The 23,030-nt window shown below is 43.0% G+C and overlaps 6 pseudogenes; all 6 read left to right on the plus strand.

The window, feature by feature from the left end:
* The first annotated feature begins 20,502 nt into the window (after positions 1-20,502).
* LOC149650214 (5S ribosomal RNA) lies at positions 20,503-20,621 on the plus strand (annotated as a pseudogene).
* A 361-nt stretch (positions 20,622-20,982) lies between these two features.
* On the plus strand, positions 20,983-21,101 carry LOC149650215 (5S ribosomal RNA; annotated as a pseudogene).
* A 362-nt stretch (positions 21,102-21,463) lies between these two features.
* Positions 21,464-21,582, plus strand: LOC149650216 (5S ribosomal RNA; annotated as a pseudogene).
* Positions 21,583-21,943: 361 nt separating this feature from the next.
* Positions 21,944-22,062, plus strand: LOC149650217 (5S ribosomal RNA; annotated as a pseudogene).
* Positions 22,063-22,424: 362 nt separating this feature from the next.
* LOC149650218 (5S ribosomal RNA) lies at positions 22,425-22,543 on the plus strand (annotated as a pseudogene).
* A 361-nt stretch (positions 22,544-22,904) lies between these two features.
* LOC149650219 (5S ribosomal RNA) lies at positions 22,905-23,023 on the plus strand (annotated as a pseudogene).
* Positions 23,024-23,030: the final 7 nt, after the last annotated feature.

Below are 23,030 nucleotides of genomic sequence, written 5' to 3' on the forward strand. Positions count from 1 at the left end.
TAGCCAAAGTTTTTCCGCAATACCTGACGACCATTTAATTTTTGGGCTTCCGTGGCGCAATGGTCAGCGCGTTCAGCTGTTAACCGAAAGGTTGGTGGTTCGAGCCCTCCCGGGAGCGGTGTTGTGACGTCTCAGATGTAACGTAAAATGTCAGAGTTTTTCCACAACACGAGACGAACATTTAACTTTTGGGCTTCCGTGGCGCAATGGTTAGCGCGTTCGGCTGTTAACCAATAGGTTGGTGGTTCGAGCCCATCCGGGAGCGGTGTTGTGAGGTCTCAGATGTGACGTAAAAAGTCAAGGTTTTCACACAATCACTTTTATTGTGTGTTTTATAGGGAATTAAGCTGAATTCGGTCAAAAATTTCTCCAGAAAAAAATGCATTCAAAAAAGTACCGAAAAAATCGCATGTTTTTCTTCTTCAAGATACAAAATCCGTGACAACGATTTCTTATTGAAAAATTTAATTTTAACAGTTTTTTGATTGAATATCGTTACATTTGCTTGAATTAAAGCAAAAAGTATAAAAATAATGGTTTCAGTGATCATATTTGAAAATAGTGAAGAAATACTCAAAGTATGCTTCTTTGGCCGTGAAACGTCGATTTTGAAAATGTTATTAAAAATCGAGGTACATTTTTATTTATTGTTCAATCGAGATGAAATCACTTTTAATGAGTGTTTTATAGGGAATTAAGCTGAATTCGGTCAAAAATTTCTCCTGAAAAAAATGCATTCAAAAAAGTACCGAAAAAATCGCATGTTTTTCTTCTTCAAGATACAAAATCCGTGACAACGATTTCTTATTGAAAAATTTAATTTTAACAGTTTTTTGATTGAATATCGTTACATTTGCTTGAATTAAAGCAAAAAGTATAAAAATAATGGTTTCAGTGAACATATTTGAAAATAGTGAAGAAATACTCAAAGTATGCTTCTTTGGCCGTGAAACGTCGATTTTGAAAATGTTATTAAAAATCGAGGTAAATTTTTAATTATTGTTAAATCGAGATGAAATCACTTTCAATGAGTGTTTTATAGGGAATTAAGCTGAATTCGGTCAAAAATTTCTCCAGAAAAAAATGCATTTAAAAGTGTACCGAAAAAATCGCATGTTTTTCTTCTTCAAGATACAAAATCCGTGACAACGATTTCTTATTGAAAAATTGAATTTTAACAGTTTTTTGAATGAATATCGTTACATTTGCTTGAATTAAAGCAAAAAGTATAAAAATAATGGTTTCAGTGGTTATATTTGAAAATAGTGAAGAAATACTCAAAATATGCTTCTTTGGCCGTGAAACGTCGATTTTGAAAATGTTATTAAAAATCGAGGTACATTTTTATTTATTGTTCAATCGAGATGAAATCACTTTTAATGAGTGTTTTATAGGGAATTAAGCTGAATTCGGTCAAACATTTCTCCAGAAAAAAATGCATTTAAAAGTGTACCGAAAAAATCGCATGTTTTTTTTCAAGATACAAAATCCGTGACAACGATATCTTATTTAAAATTGAATTTTAACAGTTTGTTGAATGAATATCGTTACATTTGCTTGAATTAACGCAAAAATTACAAAAATAATGGTTTCAGTGGTTATATTTGAAAATAGTGAACAAATACTCAAAATGTTTTTCTTAGGCCGAGTTACGTCGATTTTGAAAATGTTATTAAAAATCGAGGTACATTTTTATATATATTGTTCAATCGAGATGAAATCACTTTTAATGAGTGTTTTATAGGGAATTAAGCTGAATTCGGTCAAAAATTTCTCCAGAAAAAAATGCATTCAAAAGTGTACCGAAAAAATCGCATGTTTTTTTTCTTCAAGATACAAAATCCGTGACAACGATTTCTTATTTAAAATTGAATTTTAACAGTTTGTTGAATGAATATCGTTACATTCGCTTGAATTAAAGCAAAAAGTATAAAAATAATGGTTTCAGTGGTTATATTTGAAAATAGTGAAGAAATACTCAAAATATGCTTCTTTGGCCGTGAAACGTCGATTTTGAAAATGTTATTAAAAATCGAGTTACATTTTTATTTATTGTTCAATCGAGATGAAATCACTTTTAATGAGTGTTTTATAGGGAATTAAGCTGAATTCGGTCAAAAATTTCTCCTGAAAAAAATGCATTCAAAAAAGTACCGAAAAAATCGCATGTTTTTCTTCTTCAAGATACAAAATCCGTGACAACGATTTCTTATTGAAAAATTTAATTTTAACAGTTTTTTGATTGAATATCGTTACATTTGCTTGAATTAAAGCAAAAAGTATAAAAATAATGGTTTCAGTGAACATATTTGAAAATAGTGAAGAAATACTCAGAGTATGCTTCTTTGGCCGTGAAACGTCGATTTTGAAAATGTTATTAAAATTCGAGGTAAATTTTTAATTATTGTTCAATCGAGATGAAATCACTTTCAATGAGTGTTTTATAGGGAATTAAGCTGAATTCGCTCAAAAATTTCTCCAGAAAAAAATTCATTCAAAAAAGTACCGAAAAAATCGCAGGTTTTTCTTCTTCAAGACACAAAATCCGTGAATACGATTTCGTATTGAAAATTGAATTTTAACAGTTTTTTGAATGAATATCGTTACATTTGCTTGAATTAAAGCAAAAAGTATAAAAATAATGGTTTCAATGGTTATTTTTGAAAATAGTGAAGAAATACTCAAAATATGCTTCTTTGGCCGTGAAACGTCGATTTTGAAAATGTTATTAAAAATCGAGGTACATTTTTATTTATTGTTCAATCGAGATGAAATCACTTTTAATGAGTGTTTTATAGGGAATTAAGCTGAATTCGGTCAAAAATTTCTCCAGAAAAAAATTCATTCAAAAAAGTACCGAAAAAATCGCAGGTTTTTCTTCTTCAAGACACAAAATCCGTGAATACGATTTCTTATTTAAAATTGAGTTTTAACAGTTTGTTGAATGAATATCGTTACATTTGCTTGAATTAACGCAAAAATTACAAAAATAATGGTTTCAGTGGTTATATTTGAAAACAGTGAACAAATACTCAAAATGTTTTTCTTAGGCCGAGTTACGTCGATTTTAAAAATGTTATTAAAAATCGAGGTACATTTTCATTTATTGTTCAATCGAGATGAAATCACTTTTAATGAGTGTTTTATAGGGAATTAAGCTGAATTCGGTCAAAAATTTCTCCTGAAAAAAAATGCATTCAAAAAAGTACCGAAAAAATCTCATGTTTTTCTTCTTCAAGATACAAAATCCGTGACAACGATTTCTTATTGAAAAATTTAATTTTAACAGTTTTTTGATTGAATATCGTTACATTTGCTTGAATTAAAGCAAAAAGTATAAAAATAATGCTTTCAGTGAACATATTTGAAAAGAGTGAAGAAATACTCAAAGTATGCTTCTTTGGCCGTGAAACGTCGATTTTGAAAATGTTATTAAAAATCGAGGTACATTTTTATTTATTGTTCAATCGAGATGAAATCACTTTTAATGAGTGTTTTATAGGGAATTAAGCTGAATTCGGTCAAAAATTTCTCCTGAAAAAAATGCATTCAAAAAAGTACCGAAAAAATCGCATGTTTTTCTTCTTCAAGATACATAATCCGTGACAACGATTTCTTATTGAAAAATTTAATTTTAACAGTTTGTTGAATGAATATCGTTACATTTGCTTGAATTAACGCAAAAATTACAAAAATAATGGTTTCAGTGGTTATATTTGAAAACAGTGAACAAATACTCAAAATGTTTTTCTTAGGCCGAGTTACGTCGATTTTAAAAATGTTATTAAAAATCGAGGTACATTTTCATTTATTGTTCAATCGAGATGAAATCACTTTTAATGAGTGTTTTATAGGGAATTAAGCTGAATTCGGTCAAAAATTTCTCCTGAAAAAAATGCATTCAAAAAAGTACCGAAAAAATCGCATGTTTTTCTTCTTCAAGACACAAAATCCGTACACAAAAATCGAGGTACATTTTTATTTATTGTCTTGACGAACATTTAATTTTTGGGCTTCCGTGGCTCAATGTTAGCGCGTTCGGCTGTTAATCAAAAGGTTGGTGGTTCGAGCCCATCCGGGAGCGGTGTTGTGAGGGCTCAGATGTAGCGTGAAAAGTCAAACTTTTTCCATAATACGTGATAACCATTTATTTTCTGAGCTTCCGTGGCTCAATGGTTAGCGCGTTCGGCTGTTAAGCAATAGGTTGGTGGTTCGAGCCCACCCGGGAGCGGTGTTTTGGGATCTCAAATGTAACGTAAATAGCCAAAGTTTTTCCACAATACCTGACGACCATTTAATTTTTGGGCCTCAGTGGCGAATGGTTAGCGCGTTCGGCTGTTAACCGAAAGGTTGGTGGTTCGAGCCCATCCGGGAGAAGTGTTGTGATGTCTCAGATGTAACGTAAAATGTCAGAGTTTTTCCACAATATCTGACGAACATTTAATTTTTGGGCTTGCGTGGCGCAATGGTTAGCGCGTTCAGCTGTTAATCGAAAGGTTGGTGGTTCGAGCCCACCCGGGAGAGGTGTTGTTGGGTCTCATATGTAGCGTTAAAAGTCAAAACTTTCCCACAATACGTGACAACCATTTAATTTCTGATCTTCCGTGGCTCAATGGTTAGCGCGTTCGGCTGTTAACCAATAGGTTGGTGGTTCGAGCCCACCCGGGAGCGGTGTTTTTGGATCTCAAATGTAACGTAAATAGCCAAAGTTTTTCCACAATACCTGACGACCATTTAATTTTTGGGCCTCAGTGGCGAATGGTTAGCGCGTTCGGCTGTTAACCGAAAGGTTGGTGGTTCGAGCCCATCCGGGAGCGGTGTTGTGAGGTCTCAGATGGTAAGTAAAAAGTCAAGGTTTTACCTCAATACCTGACGAAAATTTAATTTTTGGGCTACAGTGGCGCAATGGTCAGCGCGTTCAGCTGTTAACCGAAAGGTTGGTGGTTGAGCCCTCCCGGGAGCGGTGTTGTGACGTCTCAGATGTAACGTAAAATGTCAGAGTTTTTCCAAAACACCTGACGAACATTTAACTTTTGGGCTTCCGTGGCGCAATGGTTAGCGCGTTCAGCTGTTAATCGAAAGGTTGGTGGTTCGAGCCCACCCGGAAGAGGTATTGTGAGGTCTCATATGTAGCGTGAAAAGTCAAACTTTTTCCATAATACGTGATAACCATTTATTTTCTGAGCTTCCGTGGCTCAATGGTTAGCGCGTTCGGCTGTTAACCAATAGGTTGGTGGTTCGAGCCCACCCGGGAGCGGTGTTTTAAGATCTCAAATGTAACGTAAATAGCCAAAGTTTTTCCACAATACCTGACGACCATTTAATTTTTGGGCCTCAGTGGCGCAATGGTTAGCGCGTTTAGCTGTTAACCGAAAGGTTGGTGGTTCGAGCCCAAACGAGAGAGGTTTTGTGGGGTCTCAGATGTAGCGTGAAAAGTCGTAACTTTTCAACAATACCTGACAACCATTTAATTTCTGAGCTTCCGTGGCTAAATGGTTAGCGCGTTCGGCTGTTAACCAATAGGTTGGTGGTTCTAGCCCATCCGGGAGCGGTGTTGTGATGTCTCAGATGTAACGTAAAATGTCAGAGTTTTTCCACAATACCTGACGAACATTTATTTTTTGGGCTTCCGTGGCGCAATGGTTAGCGCGTTCAGCTGTTAATCGAAAGGTTGGTGGTTCGAGCCCACCCGGAAGAGGTGATGTGGGGTCTCTGATGTAGCGTAAAAAGTCAAAACTTTTCCACAATACGTGACAACCATTTAATTTCTGAGCTTCCGTGGCTCAATGGTTAGCGCGTTCGGCTGTTAATCGAAAGGTTGGTGGTTCGAGCCCATCCGGGAGCGGTGTTGTGAGGTCTCGGATGTGAATTAAAAAGTCAAAGTTTAACCTCAATACCTGACGAGCATTTATTTTTTGGGCTTCCGTGGCGCAATGGTTAGCGCGTTCAGCTGTTAATCGAAAGGTTGGTGGTTCGAGCCCACCCGGGAGAGGTGTTGTGAGGTCTCAGATGTAGCGTGAAAAGTCAAACTTTTTCCATAATACGTGATAACCATTTATTTTCTGATCTTTCGTGGCTCAATGGTTAGCGCGTTCGGCTGTTAACCAATAGCTTGGTGGTTCGAGCCCACACGGGAGCGGTGTTTTTGGATCTCAAATGTAACGTAAATAGCCAAAGTTTTTCCACAATACCTGAAGACCATTTAATTTTTGGCCTTCCGTGGCGCAATAATTAGCGCGTCGAGCACTTAATCGAAAGGTTGGTGGTTCGAGCCCACCCGGAAGAGGTGTTGTGGGGTCTCAGATGTAGCGTTAAAGTCAAAACTTTTCCACAATACGTGACAACCATTTAATTTCTGATCTTCCCTGGCTCAATGGTTAGCGCGTTCGGCTGTTAACCAATAGGTTGGTGGTTCGAGCCCACCCGGGAGCGGTGTTGTGGGATCTGAAATGTAACGTAGAAAGCCAAAGTTTTTGCACAATAAATGACGACCATTTAATTTTTGGGCTTCCGTGGCGCAATGGTTAGCGCGTTCGGCTGTTAACCAATAGGTTGGTGGTTCGACCCCATCCGGAAGCGGTGTTGTGAGGTCTCAGATGTGACGTAAAAAGTCAAGGTTTTTACATAATACCTGACGAGCATTTAACTTTTGGGCTTCCGTGGCGCAATGGTTAGCGCGTTCAGCTGCTATTCAAAAGACTGGTGGTTTGAGCTCTCCCGGGAGCGGTGTTGTGACGTCTCAAATGTAACATAAAATGTCAGAGTTTTTCCACAATACCTGTCGAACATTGAATTTTTGGGCTTCCGTGGCGCAATGGTTAGCGCGTTCAGCTGTTAATCGAGAGGTTGGTGGTACGAGCCCACCCGGGAGAGGTGTTGTGGGGTCTCAGATGTAGCGTAAAAAGTCAAAACCTTTCCACAATACGTGACAACCATTTAATTTCTGGGCTTCCGTGGCTCAATGATTAGCGCGTTCGGCTGTTAACCAATAGGTTTGTGGTTCGAGCCCATCCGGGATGCGGTGTTGTGAGGTCTCAGATGTAACGTAAAATGTCAGAGTTTTTCACAATACCTGACGAACATTTAATTTTTGGGCTTCCGTGGCGCAATGATTAGCGCGTTCAGCTGTTAATCGAAAGGTTGAAGGTTCGAGCCCACCCGGGAGAGGTGTTGTGGGGTCTCATATGTAGCGTCAAAAGTCAAAACTTATCCACAATACGTGACAATCATTTAATTTCTGAGCTTCCGTGGCTCAATGGTTAGCGCGTTCGGCTGTTAACCAATAGGTTGGTGGTTCGAGCTCATCCGGGAGCGGTGTTGTGAGGTCTCAGATGTGACGTAGAAAGCCAAAGTTTTTCCACAATACCTGACGACCATTTAATTTTTGGGCTTCCGTGGCTCAATGGTTAGCGCGTTCGGCTGTTAACCAATAGGTTGGTGGTTCGAGCCCATCCGGGAGCGGTGTTGTGTGATCTCAAATGTAACGTAGAAAGCCAAAGTTTTTCCACAATACCTGACGACCATTTAATTTTTGGGCTTCCGTGGCGCAATGATTAGCGCGTTCAGCTGTTAATCGAAAGGTTGAAGGTTCGAGCCCACCCGGGAGAGGTGTTGTGGGGTCTCAGATGTAGCGTAAAAAGTCAAAACTTTTCCACAAGACGTGACAACCATTTAATTTCTGAGCTTCCGTGGCTCAATGGTTAGCGCTTTCGGCTGTTAACCAATAGGTTGGTGGTTCGAGCCCATCCGGGAGCGGTGTTGTGAGGTCTCAGATGTGACGTAAAAAGTCAAGGTTTTTCCACAATACCTGACGAGCATTTAATTTTTGGGCTTCCGTGGCGCGTTCGGCTGTTAACCAATAGGTTGGTGGTTCGAGCCCACCCGGGAGCGGTGTTGTGGGATCTCAAATGTAACGTAGAAAGCCAAAGTTTTTCCACAATACGTGACGACCATTTAATTTCTGAGCTTCCGTGGCTCAATGGTTAGCGCGTTCGGCTGTTAACCAATAGGTTGGTGGTTCGAGCCCATCCGGGAGCGGTGTTGTGAGGTCTCAGATGTGACGTAAAAAGTCAAGGTTTTTCCACAATACCTGACGAACATTTAATTTTTGGGCTTCCATGGCGCAATGGTTAGCGCGTTCGGCTGTTAACCGAAAGGTTGGTGGTTCGAGCCCACCCGGGAGAGGTGTTGTGGGGTCTCAGATGTAGCGTTAAAAGTCAAAACGTTTCCACAATACGTGACAACCATTTAATTTCTGAGCCTCCGTGGCTCAATTGTTAGCGCGTTCGGCTGTTAACCAATAGGTTTGTGGTTCGAGCCCATCCGGGATGCGGTGTTGTGAGGTCTCAGATGTAACGTAAAATGTCAGAGTTTTTCACAATACCTGACGAACATTTAATTTTTGGGCTTCCGTGGCGCAATGATTAGCGCGTTCAGCTGTTAATCGAAAGGTTGAAGGTTCGAGCCCACCCGGGAGAGGTGTTGTGGGGTCTCATATGTAGCGTCAAAAGTCAAAACTTATCCACAATACGTGACAATCATTTAATTTCTGAGCTTCCGTGGCTCAATGGTTAGCGCGTTCGGCTGTTAACCAATAGGTTGGTGGTTCGAGCTCATCCGGGAGCGGTGTTGTGAGGTCTCAGATGTGACGTAGAAAGCCAAAGTTTTTCCACAATACCTGACGACCATTTAATTTTTGGGCTTCCGTGGCTCAATGGTTAGCGCGTTCGGCTGTTAACCAATAGGTTGGTGGTTCGAGCCCATCCGGGAGCGGTGTTGTGTGATCTCAAATGTAACGTAGAAAGCCAAAGTTTTTCCACAATACCTGACGACCATTTAATTTTTGGGCTTCCGTGGCGCAATGATTAGCGCGTTCAGCTGTTAATCGAAAGGTTGAAGGTTCGAGCCCACCCGGGAGAGGTGTTGTGGGGTCTCAGATGTAGCGTAAAAAGTCAAAACTTTTCCACAATACGTGACAACCATTTAATTTCTGAGCTTCCGTGGCTCAATGGTTAGCGCTTTCGGCTGTTAACCAATAGGTTGGTGGTTCGAGCCCATCCGGGAGCGGTGTTGTGAGGTCTCAGATGTGACGTAAAAAGTCAAGGTTTTTCCACAATACCTGACGAGCATTTAATTTTTGGGCTTCCGTGGCGCGTTCGGCTGTTAACCAATAGGTTGGTGGTTCGAGCCCACCCGGGAGCGGTGTTGTGGGATCTCAAATGTAACGTAGAAAGCCAAAGTTTTTCCACAATACGTGACGACCATTTAATTTCTGAGCTTCCGTGGCTCAATGGTTAGCGCGTTCGGCTGTTAACCAATAGGTTGGTGGTTCGAGCCCATCCGGGAGCGGTGTTGTGAGGTCTCAGATGTGACGTAAAAAGTCAAGGTTTTTCCACAATACCTGACGAACATTTAATTTTTGGGCTTCCATGGCGCAATGGTTAGCGCGTTCGGCTGTTAACCGAAAGGTTGGTGGTTCGAGCCCACCCGGGAGAGGTGTTGTGGGGTCTCAGATGTAGCGTTAAAAGTCAAAACGTTTCCACAATACGTGACAACCATTTAATTTCTGAGCCTCCGTGGCTCAATTGTTAGCGCGTTCGGCTGTTAACCAATAGGTTAGTGGTTCGAGCCCACCCGGGAGCGGCGTTGTGGGATCTCAAATGTAACGTAGAAAGCCAAAGTGTTTCCACAATACCTGACGATCATTTAATTTTTGGGCTTCCGTGGCGCAATGGTTAGGGCGTTCGGCTGTTAACCATTAGGTTGGTGGTTCGAGCCCACCCGGGCGCGGTGTTGTGGGATCTCAAACGTAACGTAGAAAGCCAATGTTTTTCCACAATACCTGACGACCATTTAATTTTTGGGCTTCCGTGGCGCAATGATTAGCGCGTTCAGCTGTTAATCGAAAGGTTGAAGGTTCGTGCCCACCCGAGAGAGGTGTTGTGGGGTCTCAGATGTAGCGTAAAAAGTCAAAAATTTTCCGCAATACGTGAAAACCATTTAATTTCGGAGCTTCCGTGGCTCAATGATTAGCGCGTTCGGCTGTTAACCAATAGGTTGGTGGTTCGAGCCCATCCGGGAGCGGTGTTGTGACGTCTCAGATGTGACGTAAAAAGTCCAGGTTTTTCCACAATACCGGACGACCATTTAATTTTGGGGCTTCCGTGGCGCAATCGTTAGCGCGTTCGGCTGTTAACAGAAAGGTTGGTGGTTCGAGCACACCCGGGAGCGGTGCTATGAGGTCTCAGATGTTACGCAAAAAGTCCAGGTTTTTCCACAATACCGGACGAACATTGAATTTTTGGGCTTCCGTGGCGCAATGGTTAGCGCTTTCAGCTGTTAATCGAGAGGTTAGTGGTTCGAGCCCACCCGGGAGCGGCGTTGTGGGATCTCAAACATAACGTAGAAAGCCAAAGTTTTTCCACAATACCTGACGACCATTTAATTTTTGGGCTTCCGTGGCGCAATGGTTAACGCGTTCGGCTGTTAACAAATAGGTTGGTGGTTCGAGCCCACCCGGGAGCGGTGTTGTGGGATCTCAAATGTAACGTAGAAAGCCAAAGTTTTTCCACAATACGTGACAACCATTTAATTTCTGAGCTTCCGTGGCTGAATGGTTAGCGCGTTCAGCTTTTAACCAATAGGGTGGTGGTTCGAGCCTACCCGGGAGCGGTGTTGTGGGATCTCAAATGTAACGTAGAAAGACAAAGTTTTTCCACAATACCTGACGACCATTTATTTTTTGGGCTTCCTTGGCGCAATGGTTAGCGCGTTCGGCTGTTAACCGAAAGGTTGGTGGTTCGAGACCAACCGAGAGATATGTTGTAGGGTCTCAGATGTAACGTAATAAGTCATAACTTATCCACAACACCTGACAACCATTTAATCTCTGAGCTTCCGTGGCTCAATGGTTAGCGCGTTCGGCTGTTAACCAATAGGTTGGTGGTTCGAGCCCATCCGGGAGCGGTGTTGTGAGGTCTCAGATGTGACGTAAAAAGTCAAGGTTTTTACACAATACCTGACGAGCATTTAATTTTTAGCTTCCGTGGCGCAATGGTTAGCGCGTTCAGCAGTTAACAAATAGGGTAGTGGTTCGAGCCCACCCGGGAGCGGCGTTGTGGGATCTCAAACGTAACGTAGAAAGCCAAAGTTTTTCCACAATACCTGACGACCATTTAATTTTTGGGCTTCCGTGGCGCAATGGTTAACGCGTTCGGCTGTTAACCAATAGGTTGGTGGTTCGAGCCCACCCGGGAGCGGTGTTGTGGGATCTCAAATGTAACGTAGAAAGCCAAAGTTTTTCCACAATACGTGACGACCATTTAATTTCTGAGCTTCCGTGGCTCTATGGTTAGCGCGTTCGGCTGTTAACCAATAGGTTGGTGGTTCGAGCCCATCCGGGAGCGGTGTTGTGAGGTCTCAGAAGTGACGTAAAAAGTCAAGGTTTTTCCACAATACCTGACGAACATTTAATTTTTGGGCTTCCATGGCGCAATGGTTAGCGCGTTCGGCTGTTAACCGAAAGGTTGGTGGTTCGAGCCCAACCGGGAGAGGTGTTGTGGGGTCTCAGATGTAGCGTAAAAAGTCAAAACTTTTCCACAATACGTGACGACCATTTAATTTCTGAGCTTCCGTGGCTGAATGGTTAGCGCGTTTAGCTTTTAACCAATAGGGTGGTGGTTCGAGCCCACTCGGGAGCGGTGTTGTGGGATCTCAAATGTAACGTAGAAAGACAAAGTTTTTCCACAATACCTGACGACCATTTATTTTTTGGGCTTCCTTGGCGCAATGGTTACCGCGTTCGGCTGTCAACCGAAAGGTTGGTGGTTCGAGCCCAACCGTGAGAGGTGTTGTAGGGTCTCAGATGTAACGTAATAAGTCATAACTTATCCACAATACCTGACAACCATTTAGTCTCTGAGTTTCCGTGGCTCAATGGTTAGCGCGTTCGGCTGTTAACCAATAGGTTGGTGGTTCGAGCCCATCCGGGAGCGGTGTTGTGAGGTCTTAGATGTAACGTAAAATGTCAGAGTTCTTCCACAATACCTGACGAACATTTAATTTTTGGGCTTCCGTGGCGCAATGGTTAGCGCGTTCGGCTGTTAACCAATAGGTTGGTTGTTCGAGCCCATCCGGGAGCGGTGTTGTGAGGTCTCAGATGTAACGTAAAATGTCAGAGTTTTTCCACAATACCTGACGAACATTTAATTTTTGGGCTTCCTTGGCGCAATTATTAGCGCGTTCAACTGTTAATCGAAAGGCTGGTGGTTCAAGCCCATCCGGAAGAGGTGTTGTGGGGTCTCAGATGTAGCGTAAAAAGTCAAAACTTATCCACAATACGTGACAACCATTTAATTTCTGAGATTCCGTGGCTCAATGGTTAGCGCGTTCGGCTGTTAACCAATAGGTTGGTGGTTCGAGCCCACCCGGGAGCGGTGGTGTGGGATCTCAAATGTAACGTAGAAAGCCAAAGTTTTGCCACAATACCTGACGACCATTAAATTTTTGGGCTTCCTTTGCGCAATTGTTAGTGCGTTCGGCTGTTAACCGAAAGGTTGGTGGTTCGTGCCCAACCGGAAGAGGTGTTGTAGGGTCTCAGATGTAACGTAAAAAGTCATAACTTATCTACAATACCTGACAACCATTTAATTTGTGAGCTTCCGTGGCTCAAAGGTTAGCGCGTTCGGCTGTTAACTAATAGGTGTGTGGTTCGAGCCCATCCGGGAGCGGTGTTGTGACGTCTCAGATGTGATGTAAAAAGTCAAGGTTTTTTCCACAACACCTGACGACCATTTAAATTTTGGGCTTCCGTGGCGCAATGGTTAGCGCGTTCGGCTGTTAACCAATAGGTTGGTGGTTCGAGCCCATCCGGGAGCGGTGTTGTGAGGTCTCAGATGTAACGTAAAATGTCAAGGTTTTTACACAATACCTGACGAGCATTTAACTTTGGGCTTCCGTGGCTCAATGGTTAGCGCGTTCGGCTGTTAACCAATAGGTTGGTGGTTCGAGCCCATCCGGGAGCGGTGTTGTGAGGTCTCAGATGTGACGTAAAAAGTCAAGGTTTTTACACAATACCTGACGAGCATTTAACTTTGGGCTTCCGTGGCTCAATGGTTAGCGCGTTCGGCTGTTAACCAATAGGTTGGTGGTTCGAGCCCATCCGGGAGCGGTATTGTGACGTCTCAGATGTGACGTTAAAAGTCAAGGTTTTTCCAAAATACCTGACGACCATTTAATTTTTGGGCTTCCGTGGCGCAATGGTTAGCGCGTTCAGCTGCTATTCAAAAGACTGGTGGTTTGAGCTCTCCCGGGAGCGGTGTTGTGACGTCTCAAATGTAACATAAAATGTCAGAGTTTTTCCACAATACCTGTCGAACATTGAATTTTTGGGCTTCCGTGGCTCAATGATTAGCGCGTTCGGCTGTTAACCAATAGGTTGGTGGTTCGAGCCCACCCGGGAGCGGTGTTGTGGGATCTCAAATGTAACGTAGAAAGCCAAAGTTTTTCCACAATACCTGACGATCATTTAATTTTTGGGCTTCCGTGGCGCAATGGTTAGGGCGTTCGGCTGTTAACCATTAGGTTGGTGGTTCGAGCCCACCCGGGCGCGGTGTTGTGGGATCTCAAACGTAACGTAGAAAGCCAATGTTTTTCCACAATACCTGACGACCATTTAATTTTTGGGCTTCCGTGGCGCAATGATTAGCGCGTTCAGCTGTTAATCGAAAGGTTGAAGGTTCGTGCCCACCCGAGAGAGGTGTTGTGGGGTCTCAGATGTAGCGTAAAAAGTCAAAAATTTTCCGCAATACGTGAAAACCATTTAATTTCTGAGCTTCCGTGACTCAATGATTAGCGCGTTCGGCTGTTAACCAATAGGTTGGTGGTTCGAGCCCATCCGGGAGCGGTGTTGTGACGTCTCAGATGTGACGTAAAAAGTCCAGGTTTTTCCACAATACCGGACGACCATTTAATTTTGGGGCTTCCGTGGCGCAATCGTTAGCGCGTTCGGCTGTTAACAGAAAGGTTGGTGGTTCGAGCACACCCGGGAGCGGTGCTATGAGGTCTCAGATGTTACGCAAAAAGTCCAGGTTTTTCCACAATACCGGACGACCATTGAATTTTTGGGCTTCCGTGGCGCAATGGTTAGCGCTTTCAGCTGTTAATCGAGAGGTTAGTGGTTCGAGCCCACCCGGGAGCGGCGTTGTGGGATCTCAAACGTAACGTAGAAAGCCAAATTTTTTCCACAATACCTGACGACCATTTAATTTTTGGGCTTCCGTGGCGCAATGGATAACGCGTTCGGCTGTTAACAAATAGGTTGGTGGTTCGAGCCCACCCGGGAGCGGTGTTGTGGGATCTCAAATGTAACGTAGAAAGCCAAAGTTTTTCCACAATACGTGACAACCATTTAATTTCTGAGCTTCCGTGGCTGAATGGTTAGCGCGTTCAGCTTTTAACCAATAGGGTGGTGGTTCGAGCCCACCCGGGAGCGGTGTTGTGGGATCTCAAATGTAACGTAGAAAGACAAAGTTTTTCCACAATACCTGACGACCATTTATTTTTTGGGCTTCCTTGGCGCAATGGTTAGCGCGTTCGGCTGTTAACCGAAAGGTTGGTGGTTCGAGACCAACCGAGAGAGGTGTTGTAGGGTCTCAGATGTAACGTAATAAGTCATAACTTATCCACAACACCTGACAACCATTTAATCTCTGAGCTTCCGTGGCTCAATGGTTAGCGCGTTCGGCTGTTAACCAATAGGTTGGTGGTTCGAGCCCTCCCGGGAGCGGTGTTGTGACGTCTCAGATGTAACGTAAAATGTCAGAGTTTTTCCACAATACCTGACGAGCATTTAATTTTTGGGCTTCCGTGGCGCAATGGTTAGCGTGTTCAGCTGTTAATCGAAAGGTTGGTGGTTCGAGCCCACCCGGGAGAGGTGTTGTGAGGTCTCAGATGTAGCGTGAAAAGACAAACTTTTTCCATAATACGTGATAACCATTTATTTTCTGATCTTTCGTGGCTCAATGGTTAGCGCGTTCGGCTGTTAACCAATAGCTTGGTGGTTCGAGCCCACCCGGGAGCGGTGTTTTTGGATCTCAAATGTAACGTAAATAGCCAAAGTTTTTCTACAATACCTGACGACCATTTAATTTTTGGGCTTCCGTGGCGCAATGGTTAGTGCGTTCAGCTGTTAACCGAAAGGTTGGTGGTTCGAGCCCAAACGAGAGAGGATTTGTGGGGTCTCAGATGTAGCGTGAAAAGTCGTAACTTTTCAACAATACCTGACAACCATTTAATTTTTGGGCGTCCGTGGCGCAATGGCTTGCGCGTTCGGCTGTTAACCGAAAGGTTGGTGGTTCGAGCCCATCCGGGAGCGGTTTTGTGACGTCTCAGATGTTACGTAAAATGTCAGAGTTTTTCCACAATACCTGACGAACATTTAATTTTTGGGCTTCCGTGGCGCAGTAATTAGCGCGTCCAGCTCTTAATCGAAAGGTTGGTGGGTTGCGCCCACCCGGAAGAGGTGTTGTGGGGTCTCAGATGTAGCGTTAACAGTCAAAACTTTTCCACAATACGTGACAACCATTTAATTTCTGATCTTCCGTGGCTCAATGGTTAGCGCGTTCGGCTGTTAACCAATAGGTTGGTGGTTCGAGCCCACCCGGGAGCGGTGTTTTTGGATCTCAAATGTAACGTAAATAGCCAAAGTTTTTCCACAATACCTGACGACCATTTAATTTTTGGGCGTCCGTGGCGAATGGTTAGCGCGTTCGGCTGTTAACCGAAAGGTTGGTGGTTCGAGCCCATCCGGGAGCGGTGTTGTGAGGTCTCAGATGAGAAGTAAAAAGTCAAGGTTTTACCTCAATACCTGACGAAAATTTAATTTTTGGGCTTCAGTGGCGCAATGGTCAGCGCGTTCAGCTGTTAACCGAAAGGTTGGTGGTTCGAGCCCTCCCGGGAGCGGTGTTGTGACGTCTCAGATGTAACGTAAAATGTCAGAGTTTTTCCACAACACCAGACGAACATTTAACTTTTGGGCTTCCGTGGCGCAATGGTTAGCGCGTTCGGCTGTTAACCAATAGGTTGGTGGTTCGAGCCCATCCGGGAGCGGTGTTGTGAGGTCTCAGATGTGAGTTAAAAAGTCAAGGTTTTTACACAATACCTGACGAGCATTTAATTTTTGGGATTCCGTGGCGCAATGGTTAGCGCGTTCAGCTGTTAATCGAAAGGTTGGTGGTTCGAGCCCACCCGGGAGAGGTGTTGTGGGGTCTCAGATGTGACGTAAAAAGTCAAGTTTTTTGCACAATACCTGACGAGCATTTAGGTTTTGGGCTTCCGTGGCGCAATGGTTAGCGCGTTCGGCTGTTAACCAATAGGTTGGTGGTTCGAGCCCACCCGGGAGCGGTGTTGTGTGATCTCAAATGTAACGTAGAAAGCCAAAGTTTTTCCACAACACCTGACAACCATTTAATTTCTGAGCTTCCGTGGCTCAATGGTTAGCGCGTTCGGCTGTTAACCAATAGGTTGGTGGTTCGAGCCCATCCGGGAGCAGTGTTGTGAGGTCTCAGATGTGACGTAAATAGTCAAGGTTTTTACACAATACCTGACGAGTATTTAACTTTTGGGCTTCCGTGGCGCAATGGTTAGCGCGTTCGGCTGTTAACCAATAGGTTGGTGGTTCGAGCCCATCCGGGAGCGGTGTTGTGAGGTCTCAGATGTGACGTAAAAAGTCAAGTTTTTTGCACAATACCTGACGAGCATTTAGGTTTTGGGCTTCCGTGGCGCAATGGTTAGCGCGTTCGGCTGTTAACCAATAGGTTGGTGGTTCGAGCCCACCCGGGAGCGGTGTTGTGTGATCTCAAATGTAACGTAGAAAGCCAAAATTTTTCCACAATACCTGACGACCATTTAATTTTTGGGCTTCCGTGGCGCACTGGTTAGCACGTTCGGCTGTTAACCAATAGGTTGGTGGTTCGAGCCCATCCGGGAGCGGTGTTGTGAGGTCTCAGATGTGACGTTAAAAGTCAAGGTTTTCCACAATACCTGACAACCATTTAATTTCTGAGCTTCCGTGGCTCAATGGTTAGCGCGTTCGGCTGTTAACCAATAGGTTGGTGGTTCGAGCCCACCCGGGAGCGGTGTTGTGGGATCTGAAATGTAACGTAGAAAGCCAAAGTTTTTGCACAATAAATGACGACCATTTAATTTTTGGGCTTCCGTGGCGCAATGGTTAGCGCGTTCGGCTGTTAACCAATAGGTTGGTGGTTCGACCCCATCCGGGAGCGGTGTTGTGAGGTCTCAGATGTGACGTAAAAAGTCAAGGTTTTTACATAATACCTGACGAACATTTAAATTTTGGGCTTCCGTGGCGCAATGGTTAGCGCGTTCGGCTGTTAACCAATAGGTTGGTGGTTCGAGCCCACCCGGGAGCGGTGTTGTGTGATCTCAAATGTAACGTAGAAAGCCAAAGTTTTTCCACAATACCTGACGACCATTTAATTTTTGGGCTTCCGTGGCGCAATGGTTAGCGCGTTCAGCTGCTATTCAAAAGACTGGTGGTTTGAGCTCTCCCGGGAGCGGTGTTGTGACGTCTCAAATGTAACATAAAATGTCAGAGTTTTTCCACAATACCTGTCGAACATTGAATTTTTGGGCTTCCGTGGCGCAATGGTTAGCGCGTTCAGCTGTAAATCGAGAGGTTGGTGGTACGAGCCCACCCGGGAGAGGTGTTGTGGGGTCTCAGATGTAGCGTAAAAAGTCAAAACTTTTCCACAATACGTGACAACCATTTAATTTCTGGGCTTCCGTGGCTCAATGATTAGCGCGTTCGGCTGTTAACCAATAGGTTTGTGGTTCGAGCCCATCCGGGATGCGGTGTTGTGAGGTCTCAGATGTAACGTAAAATGTCAGAGTTTTTCACAATACCTGACGAACATTTAATTTTTGGGCTTCCGTGGCGCAATGATTAGCGCGTTCAGCTGTTAATCGAAAGGTTGAAGGTTCGAGCCCACCCGGGAGCGGTGTTGTGAGGTCTCAGATGTGACGTAGAAAGCCAAAGTTTTTCCACAATTCCTGACGACCATTTAATTTTTGGGCTTCCGTGGCTCAATGGTTAGCGCGTTCGGCTGTTAACCAATAGGTTGGTGGTTCGAGCCCATCCGGGAGCGGTGTTGTGTGATCTCAAATGTAACGTAGAAAGCCAAAGTTTTTGCACAATAAATGACGACCATTTAATTTTTGGGCTTCCGTGGCGCAATGGTTAGCGCGTTCGGCTGTTAACCAATAGGTTGGTGGTTCGACCCCATCCGGGAGCGGTGTTGTGAGGTCTCAGATTTGACGTAAAAAATCAAGGTTTTTACACAATACCTGACGAGCATTTAACTTTTGGGCTTCCGTGGCGCAATGGTTAGCGCGTTCGGCTGTTAACCAATAGGTTGGTGGTTCGAGCCCATCCGGGAGCGGTGTTGTGAGGTCTCAGATGTGACGTAAAAAGTCAAGGTTTTTACACAATACCTGACGAGCATTTAACTTTTGGGCTTCCGTGGCGCAATGTTTAGCGCGTTCGGCTGTTAACCAATAGGTTGGTGGTTCGAGCCCATCCGGGAGCGGTGTTGTGAGGTCTCAGATGTGACGTAAAAAGTCAAGGTTTTTACACAATACCTGACGAGCATTTAATTTTTGGGATTCCGTGGCGCAATGGTTAGCGCGTTCAGCTGTTAATCGAAAGGTTGGTGGTTCGAGCCCACCCGGGAGAGGTGTTGTGGGGTCTCAAATGTAACGTAGAAAGCCAAAGTTTTTCCACAACACCTGACAACCATTTAATTTCTGAGTATGGTTAGATGAATGACAAATTGGACTATAACATATCCTAAGGACATCCCGGTATCTCTAGTAGACACAGAGTTATGGGCCTTGCAAAGTATAGTCTAATGCATTTTCTATGGAGGGGTTTGTTTGTTCACGTATTGCTTAATTACTTGACCCTGTTCCTTCGATTAAAAATAATAACATATCTTTAGTGTAGCCGTTATCGCATCCGCCTCACTCCCGGAAGGCCACAGGTTCGAAACCGCGAAGTTTTTTCTTTTTGCTTGGAACATGCAAAGACCTTTATAATTATCCGAACATTTGTGTCAAGGTCACATTATTTACATCCCCGTATCTCTGGTAGAACCAGAGTTACGAGCCTGCAAAGTTTATTTTCAAAAATCAAAAGTAACCTTCTAACAATAAGTGAGACAAAAAATAAGTTGACGACGATATTGAGGTAGCCTCAAGTTTAAAGTATCCTGGTATGGGGAGCAAAGAGTACTATAACATTTCCAAAGGAGATCCCAGTATCTCTTGTAGAACAAGAGTTATGAGCCTCCAAAGTTTAGTGCAAAAATCATAAGTAACATAATAAAAATAAGTGAGACGATACCAAAGTTGACGAACATTTTGCTTAATATCTCGGCCCTTGTTTGTCGTAGCTCAATGTTTTTAGTATGGTTAGATGGGTGACAATTTGGACTATAACATATCCTAAGGACATCCCCGTATCTCTAGTAGACACAGAGTTATGGGCCTGCAAAGTATAGTCTAATGCATTTCCTAAGGACGGGTTGTTTGTTTACGTTTAGCTTAATTACTCGGCCCCTGTTTGTCGTAGCTCAATGTTTTTAGTATGGTTAGATGGAAGACAAATTGGAATATAACATACTCAAAGGACATCCCCGTATCTCCAGTGGAAACAGAGTTACGAGCCTGCAAAGTATAGTCTAACTCATTTCCTATGGAGGGGGTTTGTTTCTTTACGTTTCGCTTAAGTACTCGGCCCCTGTTTGTCGTAGCCCAAAGTTTTTAGTATGGTTAGATGAATGACAAATTGGACTATAACATATCCTAAGGACATCCCGGTATCTCTAGTAGACACAGAGTTATGGGCCTTGCAAAGTATAGTCTAATGCATTTTCTATGGAGGGGTTTGTTTGTTCACGTATTGCTTAATTACTTGACCCTGTTCCTTCGATTAAAAATAATAACATATCTTTAGTGTAGCCGTTATCGCATCCGCCTCACTCCCGGAAGGCCACAGGTTCGAAACCGCGAAGTTTTTTTTTTTGCTTGGAACATGCAAAGACCTTTATAATTATCCGAACATTTGTGTCAAGGTCACATTATTTACATCCCCGTATCTCTGGTAGAACCAGAGTTACGAGCCTGCAAAGTTTATTTTCAAAAATCAAAAGTAACCTTCTAACAATAAGTGAGACAAAAAATAAGTTGACGACGATATTGAGGTAGCCTCAAGTTTAAAGTATCCTGGTATGGGGAGCAAAGAGTACTATAACATTTCCAAAGGAGATCCCAGTATCTCTTGTAGAACAAGAGTTATGAGCCTCCAAAGTTTAGTGCAAAAATCATAAGTAACATAATAAAAATAAGTGAGACGATACCAAAGTTGGCGAACATTTTGCTTAATATCTCGGCCCTTGTTTGTCGTAGCTCAATGTCGTAGCTCTCGGCAACGGCCATTTCACGCTGAATTCACCGGTTCTCGTCCGATAACCAAAGTTAGGCAGCGTCGAGCGCAGTCAGTACTTGGGAGGGCGACCACTTAGGAACACTGCGTGCCGTTAGCTTTTTCACTTTTTTTTCCTCTTTTAAATTCCAATAGATATGAAAAAATTAAACATATTTTCTTTTTGTTATTGTTTGAAAAAGATGAAGGTTAATTTGTCTCACTTAATTTAAATTCGAATTATTATCTAGCACTCTCGGCAACGGCCATATCACGCTGAGAACACCGGTTCTCGTCCGATCGCCGACGTTAGCAGCGTCGAGCGCAGTCAGTACTTGGGAATACTGCGTGCCGTTTGCTTTTTCACTTTTGTTTCCTCTTTCAAATTCCACCAGATATGAAAAAAGCAAACATATCTTCTTTTTGTTATTGTTTTAAAATGATGAAAGTTAATTAAATTCAAATTATTAACTAGCACTCTCGGCAACGGCCATGTCACGCTGAATACACCGGTTCTCGTCCGATAAGCGAAGTTAAGCAGCGTCGAGCGCAGTCACTACTTGGGAGGGAGACCACTTAGGAACACTGCGTGCCGTTGGCTTTTTCAATTTTTCTTCCCCATTTAAATTTTAATAGATATGAAAAAAGCAAACATGTTTTCTTTTTGTTATTGTTTTAAAATGTTGAAGGTTAATTTGTCTCACTTAATTTAAATTCGAATTATTAACTAGCACTCTCGGCAACGGCCATATCACGCTGAAAACACCGGTTCACGTCCGATCACCGAAGTTAAGCAGCGTCGAGCGCATACAGTACTTGGGAATACTGCGTGCCGTTTGTTTTTTCACTTTTGTTTCCTCTTTTAAATTCCACCAGATATGAAAAAAGCAAACATATCTTCTTTTTGTTATTGTTTTATAAAGATGAACGTTAATTAAATTCAAATTATTAACTAGCACTCTCGGCAACGGCCATATCACGCTGAATACACCAGTTCTCGTCCGATAACCAAAGTTAAGCAGCGTCGAGCGCAGTCAGTACTTGGGAGGGCGACCACTTAGGAACACTGCGTGCCGTTAGCTTTTTCACTATTTTTTCCTCTTTTAAATTCCAATAGATATGAAAAAAGCAAACATATTTTCTTTTTGTTATTGTTTGAAAAAGATGAAGGTTAATTTGTCTCACTTAATTTAAATTCGAATTATTATCTAGCACTCTCGGCAACGGCCATATCACGCTGAGAACACCGGTTCTCGTCCGATCGCCGACGTTAGCAGCGTCGAGCGCAGTCAGTACTTGGGAATACTGCGTGCCGTTTGCTTTTTCACTTTTGTTTCCACTTTCAAATTCTACCAGATATGAAAAAAGCAAACATATCTTCTTTTTGTTATTGTTTTATAATGATGAAAGTTAATTAAATTCAAATTATTAACTAGCACTCTCGGCAACGGCCATATCACGCTGAATACACCGGTTCTCGTCCGATAACCGAAGTTAAGCAGCGTCGAGCGCAGTCACTACTTGGGAGGGAGACCACTTAGGAACACTGCGTGCCGTTGGCTTTTTCAATTTTTCTTCCCCATTTAAATTTTAATAGATATGAAAAAAGCAAACATGTTTTCTTTTTGTTATTGTTTTAAAATGTTGAAGGTTAATTTGTCTCACTTAATTTAAATTCGAATTATTAACTAGCACTCTCGGCAACGGCCATATCACGCTGAAAACACCGGTTCACGTCCGATCACCGAAGTTAAGCAGCGTCGAGCGCATACAGTACTTGGGAATACTGCGTGCCGTTTGTTTTTTCACTTTTGTTTCCTCTTTTAAATTCCACCAGATATGAAAAAAGCAAACATATCTTCTTTTTGTTATTGTTTTATAAAGATGAACGTTAATTAAATTCAAATTATTAACTAGCACTCTCGGCAACGGCCATATCACGCTGAATACACCAGTTCTCGTCCGATAACCAAAGTTAAGCAGCGTCGAGCGCAGTCAGTACTTGGGAGGGCGACCACTTAGGAACACTGCGTGCCGTTAGCTTTTTCACTATTTTTTCCTCTTTTAAATTCCAATAGATATGAAAAAAGCAAACATATTTTCTTTTTGTTATTGTTTGAAAAAGATGAAGGTTAATTTGTCTCACTTAATTTAAATTCGAATTATTATCTAGCACTCTCGGCAACGGCCATATCACGCTGAGAACACCGGTTCTCGTCCGATCGCCGACGTTAGCAGCGTCGAGCGCAGTCAGTACTTGGGTATACTGCGTGCCGTTTGCTTTTTCACTTTTGTTTCCACTTTCAAATTCTACCAGATATGAAAAAAGCAAACATATCTTCTTTTTGTTATTGTTTTATAATGATGAAAGTTAATTAAATTCAAATTATTAACTAGCACTCTCGGCAACGGCCATATCACGCTGAATACACCGGTTCTCGTCCGATAACCGAAGTTAAGCAGCGTCGAGCGCAGTCACTACTTGGGAGGGAGACCACTTAGGAACACTGCGTGCCGTTGGCTTTTTCAA

The sequence above is a fragment of the Phalangium opilio genome, unplaced genomic scaffold (assembly GCF_054372755.1).
Source record: "Phalangium opilio isolate 3A_F unplaced genomic scaffold, DU_Popi_V2 ptg000087l_1, whole genome shotgun sequence".
NCBI lineage: Eukaryota > Metazoa > Arthropoda > Arachnida > Opiliones > Phalangiidae > Phalangium > Phalangium opilio.